At 52.7% G+C, this 13,481-nt stretch overlaps 1 protein-coding gene across 1 annotated transcript in view; it reads right to left on the bottom strand.

Annotated features, from left to right (window-relative positions):
• ZBTB7C (zinc finger and BTB domain containing 7C) overlaps nt 1–4,830 on the bottom strand; it is a gene marked incomplete at its 3' end in the record, with an annotated part of 100,859 nt that extends 96,029 nt beyond the window's left edge. Inside the window, exon 1 of the mRNA XM_080714487.1 lies at nt 4,705–4,830. The remainder of the gene's footprint in view (nt 1–4,704) is intronic.
• Between the last annotated feature and the right edge of the window lie 8,651 nt (nt 4,831–13,481).

The following is a 13,481-nucleotide window of genomic DNA, read 5'->3' as shown; positions in this document are numbered from 1 at the left end:
CAGAGGGAAAGTGAAGTTATGCTTCCATTTTGAATGTCATAATGTCATCCACTAGAGATAAACTCTCCCTTCAAAGGAATGCCCCTTACACTTCATTATGATACTTTGGGGTCGATCAGTATTCAGATTTATTAGAATGGATGGTGTCAAGGGCCCATTTCCTCACCCTGCTCCCAAGGCGTTTTTTTTTTTTTTTTTTTTTGCTTAGTCATGAGAAGTCTAGCAAGTTAAAAATCAAAACAAAAACGCACACCACAAAAGAGGGGTAGTGGGGAGAGCCCTGCATGGAAGTTTCTATGAGGCGGGTAGCTTCAGAAAGGAAAAACATGATCTCTGACTAACATGAAGGAGACTCCAAATTGCTCTTGGCAACAATCTCTCAGCCCGACTCCCCTCCCTCTATTCATCTCAGCAGTTCCCAGCCAAAGGAAAATAAATGGAACAACCCTCTCCCTGGCCCAACCTGTAGGTCTGCACGGCTGAGCACGGGCTGAGCAAACAAACATCCCTATGCAATTATACACCTGTGTAATTGCTGTAAACACGGGATGGCCAGCCCAGTGCTCACCTGCCCTTATCAAGCTGATCATGTCAGTATTAGAAGAAAAGTGCCTTTATTCTGGTAGCATGACATCAACACAGAACGCAATACCATCTTGTGACCTCAAACTCAGATATTCTTTTTTTAAGAAAAAAAAGAAAGAAGGGAAAAGAATTCCTCTGGAGAGAGTTGGTGTCAGTTCTGTAAAAGGATGCTCCCAGAGTATCATTCAGGATGGCGAGAGCTCCGAAGTAGCTTTATCAGGTTCACTGTTCTTACAAAAGTGACGTTAGAGGTAGTTATCTTCCACCTATTACACCATTCAAGATGGAAGGGGAGTTAACAGGGCAGATGGCTTGGAATATTTATGGCTGCTCTGTCTCAAACATCCGTCTGATACCATTCTATTAGGACAGATAAGTCTGGTCAGCTAAAACAGGGAAGAGCTGAAGCCTCAGGAAATGGGGTTGTCAAGGAAGCGGTCTTTCCAGCTGAGCCCTGAAACTCCCCTGGCAGACCAGTGTGAACTGCTCTGAGAAGCAGGGACAGTCAGGAGGCCTGGATGCCCATTTTGACTTTGCTACTGTTAAGTCCTACGACTGCGGGCACGCTCCCTCTCCAACAGTAAGATCAGGAGCTCGGAGCCCTGTGGTTCCTGAGCGCGTGGGACATACCATCCCAGCCACTGAGGGGCTTGCCTGGTGTGTGGAGGACGGTGACGCACTGGGGCAGTTCTCAGCCTGGCTGGCACTGCTCCAGAGAAGAGCCAGTCCCCTCAGAGGTCGTGGGAACCTCTTGTCATTCCACCTGGAATGTGCCAAAACTACAGGATCATTTTGGAACTTCCAGTTATAAACCTTCAAGGGATCATCTGAACCCCAGAGGTTCAAAAGGCTTCCTGGGCACCTGGAGCCGAGGCTGCCAGGCTGTGTGCACCTCCCAGGATTCCCTTGAGCCATGGCGATGTCCTTGTGACCGTGGCATGGGGACAGCGCTTACTCCAATCTCCTCATTTCTTCCTCCTGTTCTTCCCCCTCCCTCCTCTTGACCCAGGCCTCCTGCCACTGGTCTGTGGCAATCATTCTCTCTATCCTCCAGTCCTGGTGAGGGAGGTACATTTCTATCACTACTCCCATTGATGGAGGCCAGGGACCAGTTCTGATTTCACTTACTGGTAAATGCCCAATTGGGTGATGTGTGCATGTATGTCTCCACCATCTTTTATCCCATTAAGATGTATGACTACAATGCACCACTAAAATTTTTTTAAAATGCCCAATACTTAGCATGCTGCCTGGAAGCATCCTGTAGACAATACAATGGTTGTTGGATAATTGATTGAACGAATGGAAAGAAACTGAGATTCAAAAAAGCTAATACTATATGTAACACTTAAATACTATTTTATGTTGTAATATAATTATACCAGAGTGACTTCCGTCTCTCCAATTATGGTGTAAGAGTCTAAAAATTGTGGGTGATAATGGACAACTTTGAATTCTGCCTGGCCCTTACTAGATGGATAGCTTACTTACTACTCATTTTGAGCCTCAGTCTCTACATCTACAACGTGGGCTATTGATTCATAACTGATGGGGATTAGGCGTCTAGAGGAAATGCTACATGCCAAGCTGTGCCTGGCCCCTGGCCTATGGTCTCCCAATGCCCCGCCCCTTTTCTCTGCCTTCCCCTCAGGTTTACCCCAGCACTCGCTGGGCAGGACCAGCCTCCTGTTCTGCACCTCCCAGGCCTTTGCTGTCTAGGGCTTCCTTCTTTAAGTCCTACCTCTACGTCACCTCCGTTTTTTACATCTCTCTCTTTCTCTCCCTTCCTCTCTCTCTCTCTCTCTGTACTGGGGATTGAATTTAAGGACATTCTACCTCTGAGCTAGATCTCCAGCCCTATTTTTCCTCATTATTTTGAAACAAGGTCTCACTAATTTGCAGAGGGCCTCACTAACGTAGCTGAGGTTGGTGGCAAACCTGCAATCCTCCTGTCTCAGCTTCCCAAGTACTGGGATTAAAAGCGTGCACTACCACACACACCTCTCTCTCTCTCTCTCTCTCTCTCTCTCTCTCTCTCTCTCTCTCTCCCTCTCTTTCCCTCTCTCTCTCTCTGTCTCAAATTTGGTATTGAGGACGAAAGCCTCAATAGCCTCAAAGAGGTAGAAAAGCATTCTACCTCTGAGCTACACGTCCAGTCTTATTTTAGAAACAGAGTCTCCCTAGGTTACTCATGGTCTCACTAAATTGCTGAGGCTAGTCTCAAACCTGCAAGCCTCCTGTCTCAGCCTCCTAAGTACTGGGATTGCAGGCATGCACCCACCATGCAGCCAGGACTTTTTAAGCCTTACTTGACCTCTCTAGCCCCAAGGGACTCGTCTCAGATCCTACAGTGGTCTTCCCAGAAGACAGCACATGGGCTTTGCTCATGTCCTGCCAGGTCTCCCTTGTCTGTGCTGGGTGTCCCTTGAGGTGGTTCAGGTCCTAGCTCATTTCCTCACAAGACTTAGAAGGGGCTTGGCAGGGTCCAAATCTACCAGTTTTACCAAGTTCTGCAACCAAAGCTAGAAGTCACTGAACCCGGTTGGCACAGAAGCCCTGCGTTCTGTGTAAGGGGCCAGGTCTCCTCTGCTGCCACCTGCAGTCCTGAGGAACTCACCTTGCCCTGTGGCCTCACCTATAAAACAGGGTAGCTCAGAATGGTGGTGGCCGCCCTTGCCATGATCCCAGAGTGGTAGTTTGGGAGAGATTAGGAAGCGTTCCCAAACACCACACAGAATACCATACTCACAGAGAGGGGGGGGGGCTCTGCTTATTTTGGGGAGTAGCTTTCTTTTCCTATTCAGTTCAGGCTGGGCTTAGGGGAACAAGGGTGCAGCACCCAGCCTGCAGATTCATCCTGAGGGGGCTTCTGAGGTCTTTCTATTCCTGGAAAGAACTTACCTGGGTGAAGGCAGGGGGAGGGATGAGTGGGGCTGAAACTTGAACCTGGAAGGTCCTTGACTACCACCCCTCTCAATCCTCCCCCTCCCCCAAATCTATCTAATCTGCAGAAAACTGCCTACTTAATCTCTTCCCTTACACATGAAGAATTTTGTATTTAGAGAGATTGGAAGTGGTCTGCCACCAGAGGACAGAGGAACCACGGACTGGGGCTTCCTGCTGCCCACAGTCGCTAAAGAAATGAAGTGTTTTCCAGTGGGTGCAGCCACAGAACGGACAACACCAGCCAGGGTCAGAAGCGGACACTGAACACCGAACACCGAGGAGGCCTATCGCGGGGCAGCGGCTCGGGTGTGGGCTGCAGCACGCGGGGTGGGGGTGGGCAGCCCTTTCCTGCGTCCCTTCCAGCGCCGCCGCCGCGGTGCCCGTCCGCAGGGACCCGGCGCTCCGGAGGTGCCGCAGACCGAAGCACGCGCGGGCGTGGGGCGCCTGGGGCCGCGGTCCCCTCGCCCTCCCTGCAGGGGGCCACCTCGGCGAGCTGCCGGAGCCTCCCCTGACTCGCCAGCCGCTGGGAGGTCGTTTTCCCAGTCTACCGAGTCACGCTGAGTACTGGGAAGGTCCCTCGCCCACCCGTTCAGCCCGCGATGCCAGCCCCCGGCCCGCGACCAGACTCCCTCCGCGGGCGCGCCTGGGGACTTCGGCCAATTCCCCGTTAATTTCTGGCGGTGTCTTGGGACTGAGACTTTTGTCAAGTTAGCATGGCGTAGGTTTCCCCCCAAGTTTTGCATCTGATACGCAGGAGGACCAAGCTTTTCTTGGGGGGGGTGCGATTTAACAGCGTAATCCGCAACCGCTTTTTGGAGTCCCCTTACACTCTTTAGCCTGCCAGCGAGGGCCACGCAACCGGGAAAGACACTGGGGGGAGCCGCTGCAGACTTCCAGGCTCTCCCCAGGGACCGGGGGAGGGGGGGCTGCGCGGCCCTGCACCCGCTCCAGCGAGGCGGGGGCTTGAAACGTCCTGTGGACGCTGCCACCGGGCCAGCGAGCCCTGGCCGGGGCCCCCGCGGTCCCCGAGGCGCCACCCGCCCCAGGGTCTCCGCAGCGCGGAGCCCGAAAGCCCGCAGCTCCCAGAGGCGGGGGCTCCCTGGCCGCCCAGAAGGGCTTCCTCCCCACCGCCCGGCCGGGCTCCCGGGCCCCATCACAGCCCCGCAGACCCACCTGGCCGCCCGCGGGACGCCGCGCTCGTGCCCCGGCCGTGTCCTGAGCGCCGCCAGGGTCCCGGGCTGGGAATCCACGCGGCCGCGCTGCTCCGGGAGCCTGCCGCAGCCCGCGAGAGGTTGTCATTGATTCGCGCTGGGCGCGTTAAGCCATTCCAGGAGTGGTTTGGAGTGAGCACTCCCAGCCCTCCCTCCAAACAGAAGTATTTGGCAGCCGGCCTCTTTCCTCCACCTGTACTGTTAGGCGGGACAAGGACCAGTCTCGCTGGCTTTCTGCTTCTCTTTAAGTTCTTTGGGGAAGGCGAAGCAGAAATGAAAGCTCGGCTGGTGGAGGAGTTTTCTTTTGCTCTCTTCTCTGGCTCTCTCTGGTTCCCACCCCCAATAGTTCACAAAACGCGTTACCACTTTTCTCAAGACAAGGGAGGCTTTTTATTATTGTTATCTTATGAAATCCCGGGTGTCTGTCTTTTTATTATTTTTATTTTATTTTATTTTAGTTATTTTTGCGGTACTGGGGATGGAACCCAGGGGCATTCTACCTCCCAGCTACACCTCCAGCTCTATTTTTTTTTTTTATTCTTTATTTTGAAACTAGGTCTCACTGAGTTGCAAAGGGCCTCACTAAGTAGCTGAAGCTGTCCTTAAACCGAGATCCTCCTGTCTCAACCTCCCAAATGCTGGGATTTACAAGCAAGAGCCGCCAGGCCTGGCTTGTCATTTTACTTAGAGGCAATTTTGTTTCCATTTGCCTGGACCCTGAGCCCAATAACTTTACTAGAATTACATATCTACTCCTTAAAGGGCTGGGATTGCAACTGAACCAAAGCAAACACTGAGCAGCAATCATTTAAGTAACAAAAAAGAAGGAGGAGGTTGAAGAGGAGGAGGAGGAGGAGGAGGAGGAAGGAGGAGGAGGAGGAGGAGGAGGAGGAGGAGGAGGAGGAGGAGGAGGAGGAGGAGGTAGTGCAGGTGATAAGCACAGAGGGACAGCTCCTGCCAACACAGCAGGCCCAGCAGGACTAGGCCCAGATGAGGTGACCAGGTCTGAGTGGGGGGCACCGCTGCCTTTCCCCACCAGTAAACACATATCACACAGGCTTGCTGGAATGCCAACCAGAAGACCCCACCATCCACATCTGGGCTGGGTCATAGGTCACCCAAAAGTGTGGCCCAGCAGCCTCTCCCAGCCTTTTCTTTAAACCACACACCACTGCCTTTTTGAAAACTGCCAGCTGGGCTGTCTCTATCCCCTGGAACTATCTGGTCACCTGGGGTAAATTGCCATTAACTCCTCAACAGCTGGCTGTTCTCAGAGATGGGGGTGGAGCCAGGGGAGGAATTCCTTCCTGCTGAACAGCTACCCTGTGTGCCAGGGATAAGGAAGGACTCAAAGCGATGAGACAGTAAGATACCCAGTCCCCCCAGCCCCCCACCATGGCCTCTGCCAGTCTTCCTGGGGGCAGTCCAGGAGACTTCAACATCCCAAAGCCAGAGAAGAATTTCAAAGACACACTAACTCGCAAAGAGCCAGGGATGGGATTGCGGTCTGCAGAGCTCCTGAAAGACAGTTCCCATTCAACATCTCCAACAGGTGCCCCCTGCCTGAAATCCCAGTGTGGGTGACTCATTCCTTCTCTTGGGGCACACCCTGCAGAGAGCCTGCCCCAGGCAGGCAGGCGAAATTAATGCAGGAAGGGTCTCTCTGTGGTTCTTTCTAAAACTAGAAACTCCCATTGGGCTGGGGAGCAGGAGTTTCCACAACAGCCTGGAATGAGTTTGTCAGCTTTCCCGGTGGTGCTGCTGTGGGGGGAGAGGCTGGGATGTTGAGGGGCAGTGCTGGGGGCTGAAGGGAAAAGGGGACACTTCATCAGAGCAGGTGGGTAGTCTCCAAGATTGGATGACTCCGTGTGTGTGCGTGTGTGTGTGTGTTGTGTTTTAATCAAAGAACACATACTCCTGGAACGCCCAAGCCAAAGAATGAAAAGTCAAATCTCTTTGTCCACAGAGTCACTAATTAAATATCCGATCAAGCGTAGCTCCATGCTCCACTCCCAGCCCCGGGCAGGAAGAGGTGCCAACACAAGAACCTGGATCTGTCCAGAAGTATTTGTCCTGCTCCCACAAGGGGTTTGCCTCAGTGGCCTACAACGGGGTGTCACCCTGAGCCTCTCATCTGTGGGAGCGGGGGACGTGGGCTAAGTGCATAGGGCACCATTCACTGCTGAGGACCAGGGCAGGACTTGTGCAGAGTGGACTGGGAGCACTTAGGAAGGCAGGTCCACAAGGACCGGGCTTGGGCTCGGGGGCCAGGTGGCTGGAAGTCTGCTGCTCACAGGAAGGTGAGACGTACAGACAAGGGGAAAGTGGGCAACTGGCCTGGCTCAGAGGGTCCACCCAGTGGATTAAACATTAGGTGAGGGTCTGTGGGGTGGAAATGGTTTATAGGCTCAAGGACTTAGCTTTTGGTGTAGGAGAGGGATGTGGGTAGAGGGGATGTGGGGGAGGGCGCTGCAGGGAGGGATGGAGAGAGGGAGATGCCAGCCCAGCCTGCCCCAGGCAGCCCCTCCTTCCGCTCCCACTCTGCTGGGGCAGGAGCCTCCGGGTAGGCCAGTGGGTGTTGCCAAGAGCCCGGGGGAGGGCTGGCTGCTGTCCAGCCCACCCGCTGGGTCCTGCAATGGACAGTGAATGTCACGCCTCCCTCCCCCTTAATCACTGTGTGTGTGCCCTGCTGGGACCCACCCTTCCGAATGGCTCTGGGCAGAGTAGGGAGCCCCGCCCCACTGCCCCTCCAGCTTCACCCGGTGCCAGCTGCCTCCTGGGAAGAGGAACATAAAGGAGAGCTCTCAGGACTGGGGTGGGGAGAGAGCGACAGGGAGGCTCCCAAAGCCAGCCATGGAAGGGGCTCTGGGCAGGCCAGGTTCTAGACCTGTGACTGTGCACTTCCTTCTGGAAGGAATCTGGGTCCCCTTAGGCTCCCCGGGGCTCCTTCCCTCCCACCTTGCTCCACCTCTGCCCCCACCCATGCCATTGCCCCGCCTTCCTGAGTCAAGTCAGCCACAGCACTTGGAAACAGGCTGGCTTCCCAGGCACCCTGACTGCCACAGCTGGCCCCAAACTCAACTCCTTCGTGTTCCAGTGAGGCCAAAGGCACCAGTTTCAACTGCCTGGCATTGCCCAGGGGCTAGGCAGATGCACCAGGCACAAATGTGCTGCTGTCCTCACTTGAAACCCAGGCAGGGCCTGGCCGTCAGCTCTCATGTGGGCACATGGACACGGCATCTGCTCTTAAGTGTACGAAGAGCTGCATGCACATTGAGCTGTGTGGCCTGGAACCAGCAGCCATGCTCACATCTACCAACAGTCCTTGCAATACCACCATGCAGATCCCAGTGTTTCTCCATCTTACTTACTGATGAAACTGGGGCTTGAAAACGTTCTTTTTTTTTTTTTTTTGGTACTGGTGATTGAACCCAGGGGCATTCTTCCTTGAAACTATACTCCCAGCCCTCTTTTTTTTAATTCTCTATTTTGAATTTTTGTGTATGTGTGTGGTACTGGAGATGGAACTCAGGGGCCTTCTACCTCCAGAATGCACTCCCAGACCTATTTTATATTTTATTTGGAAATAAGGTCTCTCACTAAGTTGCCAAGAGCCTCATTTAGTAGCTGAGGCTGGCTTTGAACCTGTGCGATCCTCCTATCTCAGCCTCCCAAGTACTGGGATTACAAGTGTGTACCACCACACTCAGCTTTATTCTTTATTTTAAAACAAGGTCTCCCTAAGTTGCAGAGGGCCTCACCAAGTACCTGAGGCCAGCTGTGTACCTGTGAGCCTCCTGTCTCGGCCTCCCAAGACACTGGGATTATAAGCGTGTGCTAACACATTCAGCCAGAAAATTTTTTGACTTTTTCAAGATCATGTTGCATGATGCATCGTAAATTGGAAATTACAGTTAAGTTGTCATGGCTCTGGTGCCCAAAGGCTTCCCCAGCCCTTTGTCTAGTTCATATAATTTGTTCTCTAAGGGGTTGAGCTTTGGTGATAAGTGCCTCAGTTTATCTCTTTGCTGAACAGGCAGTGTCATGCCCCTTACTGACTCCAAGAGAGTAGCATTAGCCACGGGAAGGTTGAGGCGGATGCGTGCCACATTATCTGGGAGAGAGCAAGGTGCTTCTGGTGGAATGATGGAGCAGATCTTCCTAGAAAACGCACTTAGCACTGGGCAGTGAGCATTATTCGAGCCAGAACTAAAAGCCGCCCTTGTTGTCCCTTCTCCTTCCTGTAGCACCCCACTTCCACCCCAGCCGAACCTCCATCATCAGATCTGTTTCCACAGTCTGCCTTCTCTTTGCACCTCAGCACCTCAGCCCCTCTGGCCTTGACTTCTGCAGGAACCTCCTCACCCATCTCCTTGACCCACCCTGCCCTGTTCCTCAGCCCAGGGCCACCATGCATCTGGGGCTGGGGCTGTAGTTCAGTGGTTGAGGGCTTACCTAGCATAAGCAAGGCCCGGGCTCTGATCCCCAGCACGACAGAACCAAAGTACACATTTGGTTGTGTTGAAGGGCCCTTCGATGCTCTTTGGACTGTCCAGCTGGGCCCGAAGGCACTGCAAATCCTGCTTCTTTCTCCAGACTGCCCCCTCCCCGTCACTCCATACTCCAGTCTCAAGCAGACACACCACATCCCTTTCCTGCCATGGAACTTGGTTGCTTCAGTTTTTGGCCTGAAAATGCAGTCCTGCCATCTCAGCTCTCACACAAATGGCACCTCCTCTGATCCACCTTTCTGGACCACAGGGATAAATCGAGATCCCCCTTCCCATGATCTGTCTCAGGCCCTTGATGGGAGCACTCCGGTACCTTAGCCACTTCATTTTACTCCATCCTTCTGTTGCTTTTGTTCCTTGACTGTCCTGCCCTCTAGCCCGGGGGCTGCCTGAGGACAAGGACCCTGCATTTATTTCTCACTGTGTCACGCTCGGTAGGTGACCCCCGATGACTGCGAGAGCCCCTGACCCAGGAAGAACGTGAACCGGAGCTAGTCTTGGCTTTTCCACCAGCAGACGGTATGCTCTTGAGGGATCATGGATGAGATGATGGCCAAGAGCCCTTGCAACACTGATCCCCCACAGTCAAACTTTGTCTTATCTTCTGAGAACTTGGAGATGCCCGTGACAAACCGGGAGAATCCCGGCCACAGCACGCTGGGAGCGTGGCTTGGGTACGGGTTGCTTTTGCTTGTTACGCCAAGTTGGCTGGAGAGGATTGAAACATTCCCACAGTCCTGCAACAGGGTGGGTGACTCTGCATGGTCTTCTGCACTACTGTAGACACTGCTGTACCAGTGTGGAAACTGAGGCTCATTTAGAGACAGTGGTCACTGCCTCAGAGAAAACCAGCAGAGCCATCCCATCCCACCAGCCATTTCCCCTGTGCACTGGCTCTAAGACCAGGACCTGCACTGGTACAGTTGCTGCACGCACAGCGTTTGAAACCCGACACTCATTCCAATTGGTCTTCACAGTGGCCCCAGAGAGCAGGACCAGAAGGGACTTGCATCCCTTTGCAGCCGAGGAAACCGAGGCCTAGATTAAAAAGTGAGTAGTTGAGGGGAGACTCTTGAAACCAATGACAAAATTCCCTAGTTAAAAAAAAATGTCTATGACATCCTTCCATATTGGAACAGATTTGTGAAACAGAGGCAGCAAGGTCACCCATAATCTCACCACACTGTCTCCCTCCTCGCCCTGAACAGTCCACGCTGGTGTCGTCTCTCATCCCACCTTGAACTTCTTAAGCGCTCAACAAGTACTTAGCTAAATCGCAAGCGAGCTGAGAGCTCAGCCATGGAACAGGAGCAATAGGAAGACGGTGGCACCTCCATCGAGGTTCCTCGGGGCGGCGGGGGTGCAGTGGCCTCCTCCGTCGTGAACCCTCCTGCTTCTGGTCTGGCGGCAGGCCAAGAGTCCCCTCTCAGAAGCCCACCGTTCTGGTGGTGCCATCAGCACCAGCGGGTTCTCTGGGATCGCACGGCTCTTTCTGACCCACAAGTGAGGGCTCACTGAAATGTATTCAGTGTCGATCTGAGATGACAGTTCATTGCTGTTTAGTGTCAGGAATAGACAGGGAGTCACCGATTGAGTCTAAGCTGTGCTTTGACAGCACTTTATGTGGCAACCAAGCGTATTTGAATGGTTCAATTGCCAATGCTATAAACATTTCTATTATTTTATTTTATTTTTTGGTACTGGGGATTGAACCTAGGGACATTCTACTTTGGAGCTATATACGCCCAGTCCTATTTTTTATTCTTTATGTTGAAATGGAGTCTCACTAGGTTGCTGAGGGCCTCATTACCTAGCTGAGGCTGGCCTCAAATCTGCGACCTTCCTGTCTCAGCCTTCCAAGTTCTAGGGTTACAAGTGTGGGACACCACACCCCTGGCATTGCTACCTGCATTTCTGACACTGTGTTTTAAGGGGAAAGACCCAGCCATTGTCAAACTGCCTCTAACTCCTGCACTTCTTTAAAAGCACATGGCAGTGCTGGGCGTGGTGGCACACGCTTGTAATCCCCGCTCAGGTTCGAAGCCAGCTTCAGCAACTTAGTGAAGCTCTTAGCAGCTTAGTGAGACCCTGATTCCAAATAAAATATAAAATAGGGCTGGGAGTATACCCTGGAAGTAGAAAACCTCTGAGTTCTACCCCCTGTACCACAAAAATAAAATAAAATTACAAAAAAGCATGTGACAGTGATCCAGAGGCCTCCAGTGGCCCGATGGCCCTCAGCTGCCTGTCCCGTGGGAAAGGAGGGACAGAGTGAGGTGCTGCAGCCCCTGACGGGAGGACCAGCTATCTGCAGAGCCTGCCTCCTGCTTCTCAGGTGCGCTGGAGACCAGCCAGTGCTTGTCTGGGGCTGGAAGCCTTCAACGGGAGGTGCTGACTAAGCACAGGGTGCTGGGGTGTCCACTCTGGGTGAAACAAGCAGAAGAGGAAAAATAACCCTGGTGGACTGGGGCCCAGGGAAGGCTCTGAGCCTGGCTGTCTGCACAGTGAGCAGGGAGAGTGCATGGGGTTCCTAGCTGAGGGCCCCTAGGACAAGCCTCGCCCTCTCCCAGACACTGTTGCACACCAGGGCTGGAGCTTCAGCTAAGCCAGGCTGGGGGTGGGGCTGGGCCCGCACCTCAGTAGGCTGGCAGCTAGGAGAGGAGGAGTCTTGGTCAGGACCTGGCCAGGAGGGGCAGGGGCTAGGAAAGGGGGACACCACTAGTTAGGGGAAGCAGATTCCCCTCCTCTCCCTCCTGCCTCCCCCCCCCCCTCCTCTTATAGGTAGGCACCATCACGTGTGTGTACTGACAGGTGTCCCGCCCACACTAGCCTAGACGTTGCTATATAAAGTAGTGCACAGACCGACGTGGTCTCCGCCCTTGCCGAGCGGATCCTCTGGCAGGGGAAGATGACAAACAGGTGCGCATCTGCAGACGCTCAGGTGGGCGGCCTGTCGCTCACCTCTTGACTCCTTCCTGAGCTCCAGCCCCTGTCCAGCTCTTGCAGCCTCTCACCTCAGTTGATCCTCACCCCCAGGGACCAGCAGAGCAGGAATTACAGCTCCCATGTCAACTGAGGGAACGGGGTGGAGGGCGGGGAGGCGACTTGCCCAAGGTCACACCGGGAGCAGTGGTGGACTTGATGCCACAGTGGAACACTGGCTGGGACTCCCTGTCCAGTGCTCCTGAACGACCTCTTCTCCCAGGCCTTACCTCCAAAGCAGGGAGGGCTGAACTCTGTGCTTCTAGACATACTACTTTGTTGTGCTTATTATTATTATTATTATTTATTTTTGGTGCTAGAAATTCAACCCAGTGGCATTCTACCTCCAAGCTACACTCCTAGCCCTATTTCATTTTTTTATTTTGAAATAGGGTCTTGCTAAGTTCCTGAGGGTCTCACCAAGTTGCCAAGGCTGGCCTCAAAACTGCAATCTTCCTATCTCAGCCTCCCAAGTACTGGGATTACAGGTATGTACCTCCATACCTGGATCCTACTCTTTTTTAAAGAGACTACTTATGCACAGGAAACTAAGAAAAAAAATGGACTAAGAAGTTCAACTGAGACAAAGCATGAATTTGCCTAATATTAAATAAACACTTGCTGTGTGCAGGACAGGCCCCAGGGGTCATGGCAGTCTGGAGAGCCAAGGGCAACTTTTATTAGCTTCAGACTCTGGACTGGATACACATTCCCTCTGTAATCACGTCAAAGTTGGTCTGTCCTTCCTGGGTTTTTGTAGATCTGTGAGGGCCCCATCACTCAGTCAAATCATTGGAACCCCTTGGGTATAGCAAATATTTTCTGTAGATAAGGACTCTCTCTTTAACCAAACTTTAGAATAAAGTTCCTCTGCCCTCTTCCCTACTAGGCCTTGTCTTAGAGCTCTGCCTTGGGACTGCCTAGCCATTTTATAAATAATCCTGCTAAATTTAATGAGAATCTCAAACCTTATCATTAATCATCTAATCATCCTGCCTTCAGCAAGAATCTGTGAAGTCACATTAGCAAGACTCCTCTTACCTCTGCTATCTCCTCTTAGTAATTTTCCATTCATAGCTTGGCAGCCCCTACTATAAACCCCTTCTTGTCCTTGTTGTCACTGAAGCTGAGCCCAATTTTTCTCCCCTGTTTCAATTGAGCTCTACCCCAAATACAACAAGAACAAGGGGTGTGCCCTTTTTGTTACAGTCCCCAATAAAGTCTTCCTCAACCATTTTAACAATCG

This window comes from Muscardinus avellanarius, assembly GCF_963383645.1.
Source record: "Muscardinus avellanarius genome assembly, chromosome: 17".
Taxonomy (NCBI): domain Eukaryota; kingdom Metazoa; phylum Chordata; class Mammalia; order Rodentia; family Gliridae; genus Muscardinus; species Muscardinus avellanarius.
The sequence above is the reverse complement of the archived record's forward strand: the minus strand, read 5'-3'. Positions and strand labels throughout refer to the sequence as shown.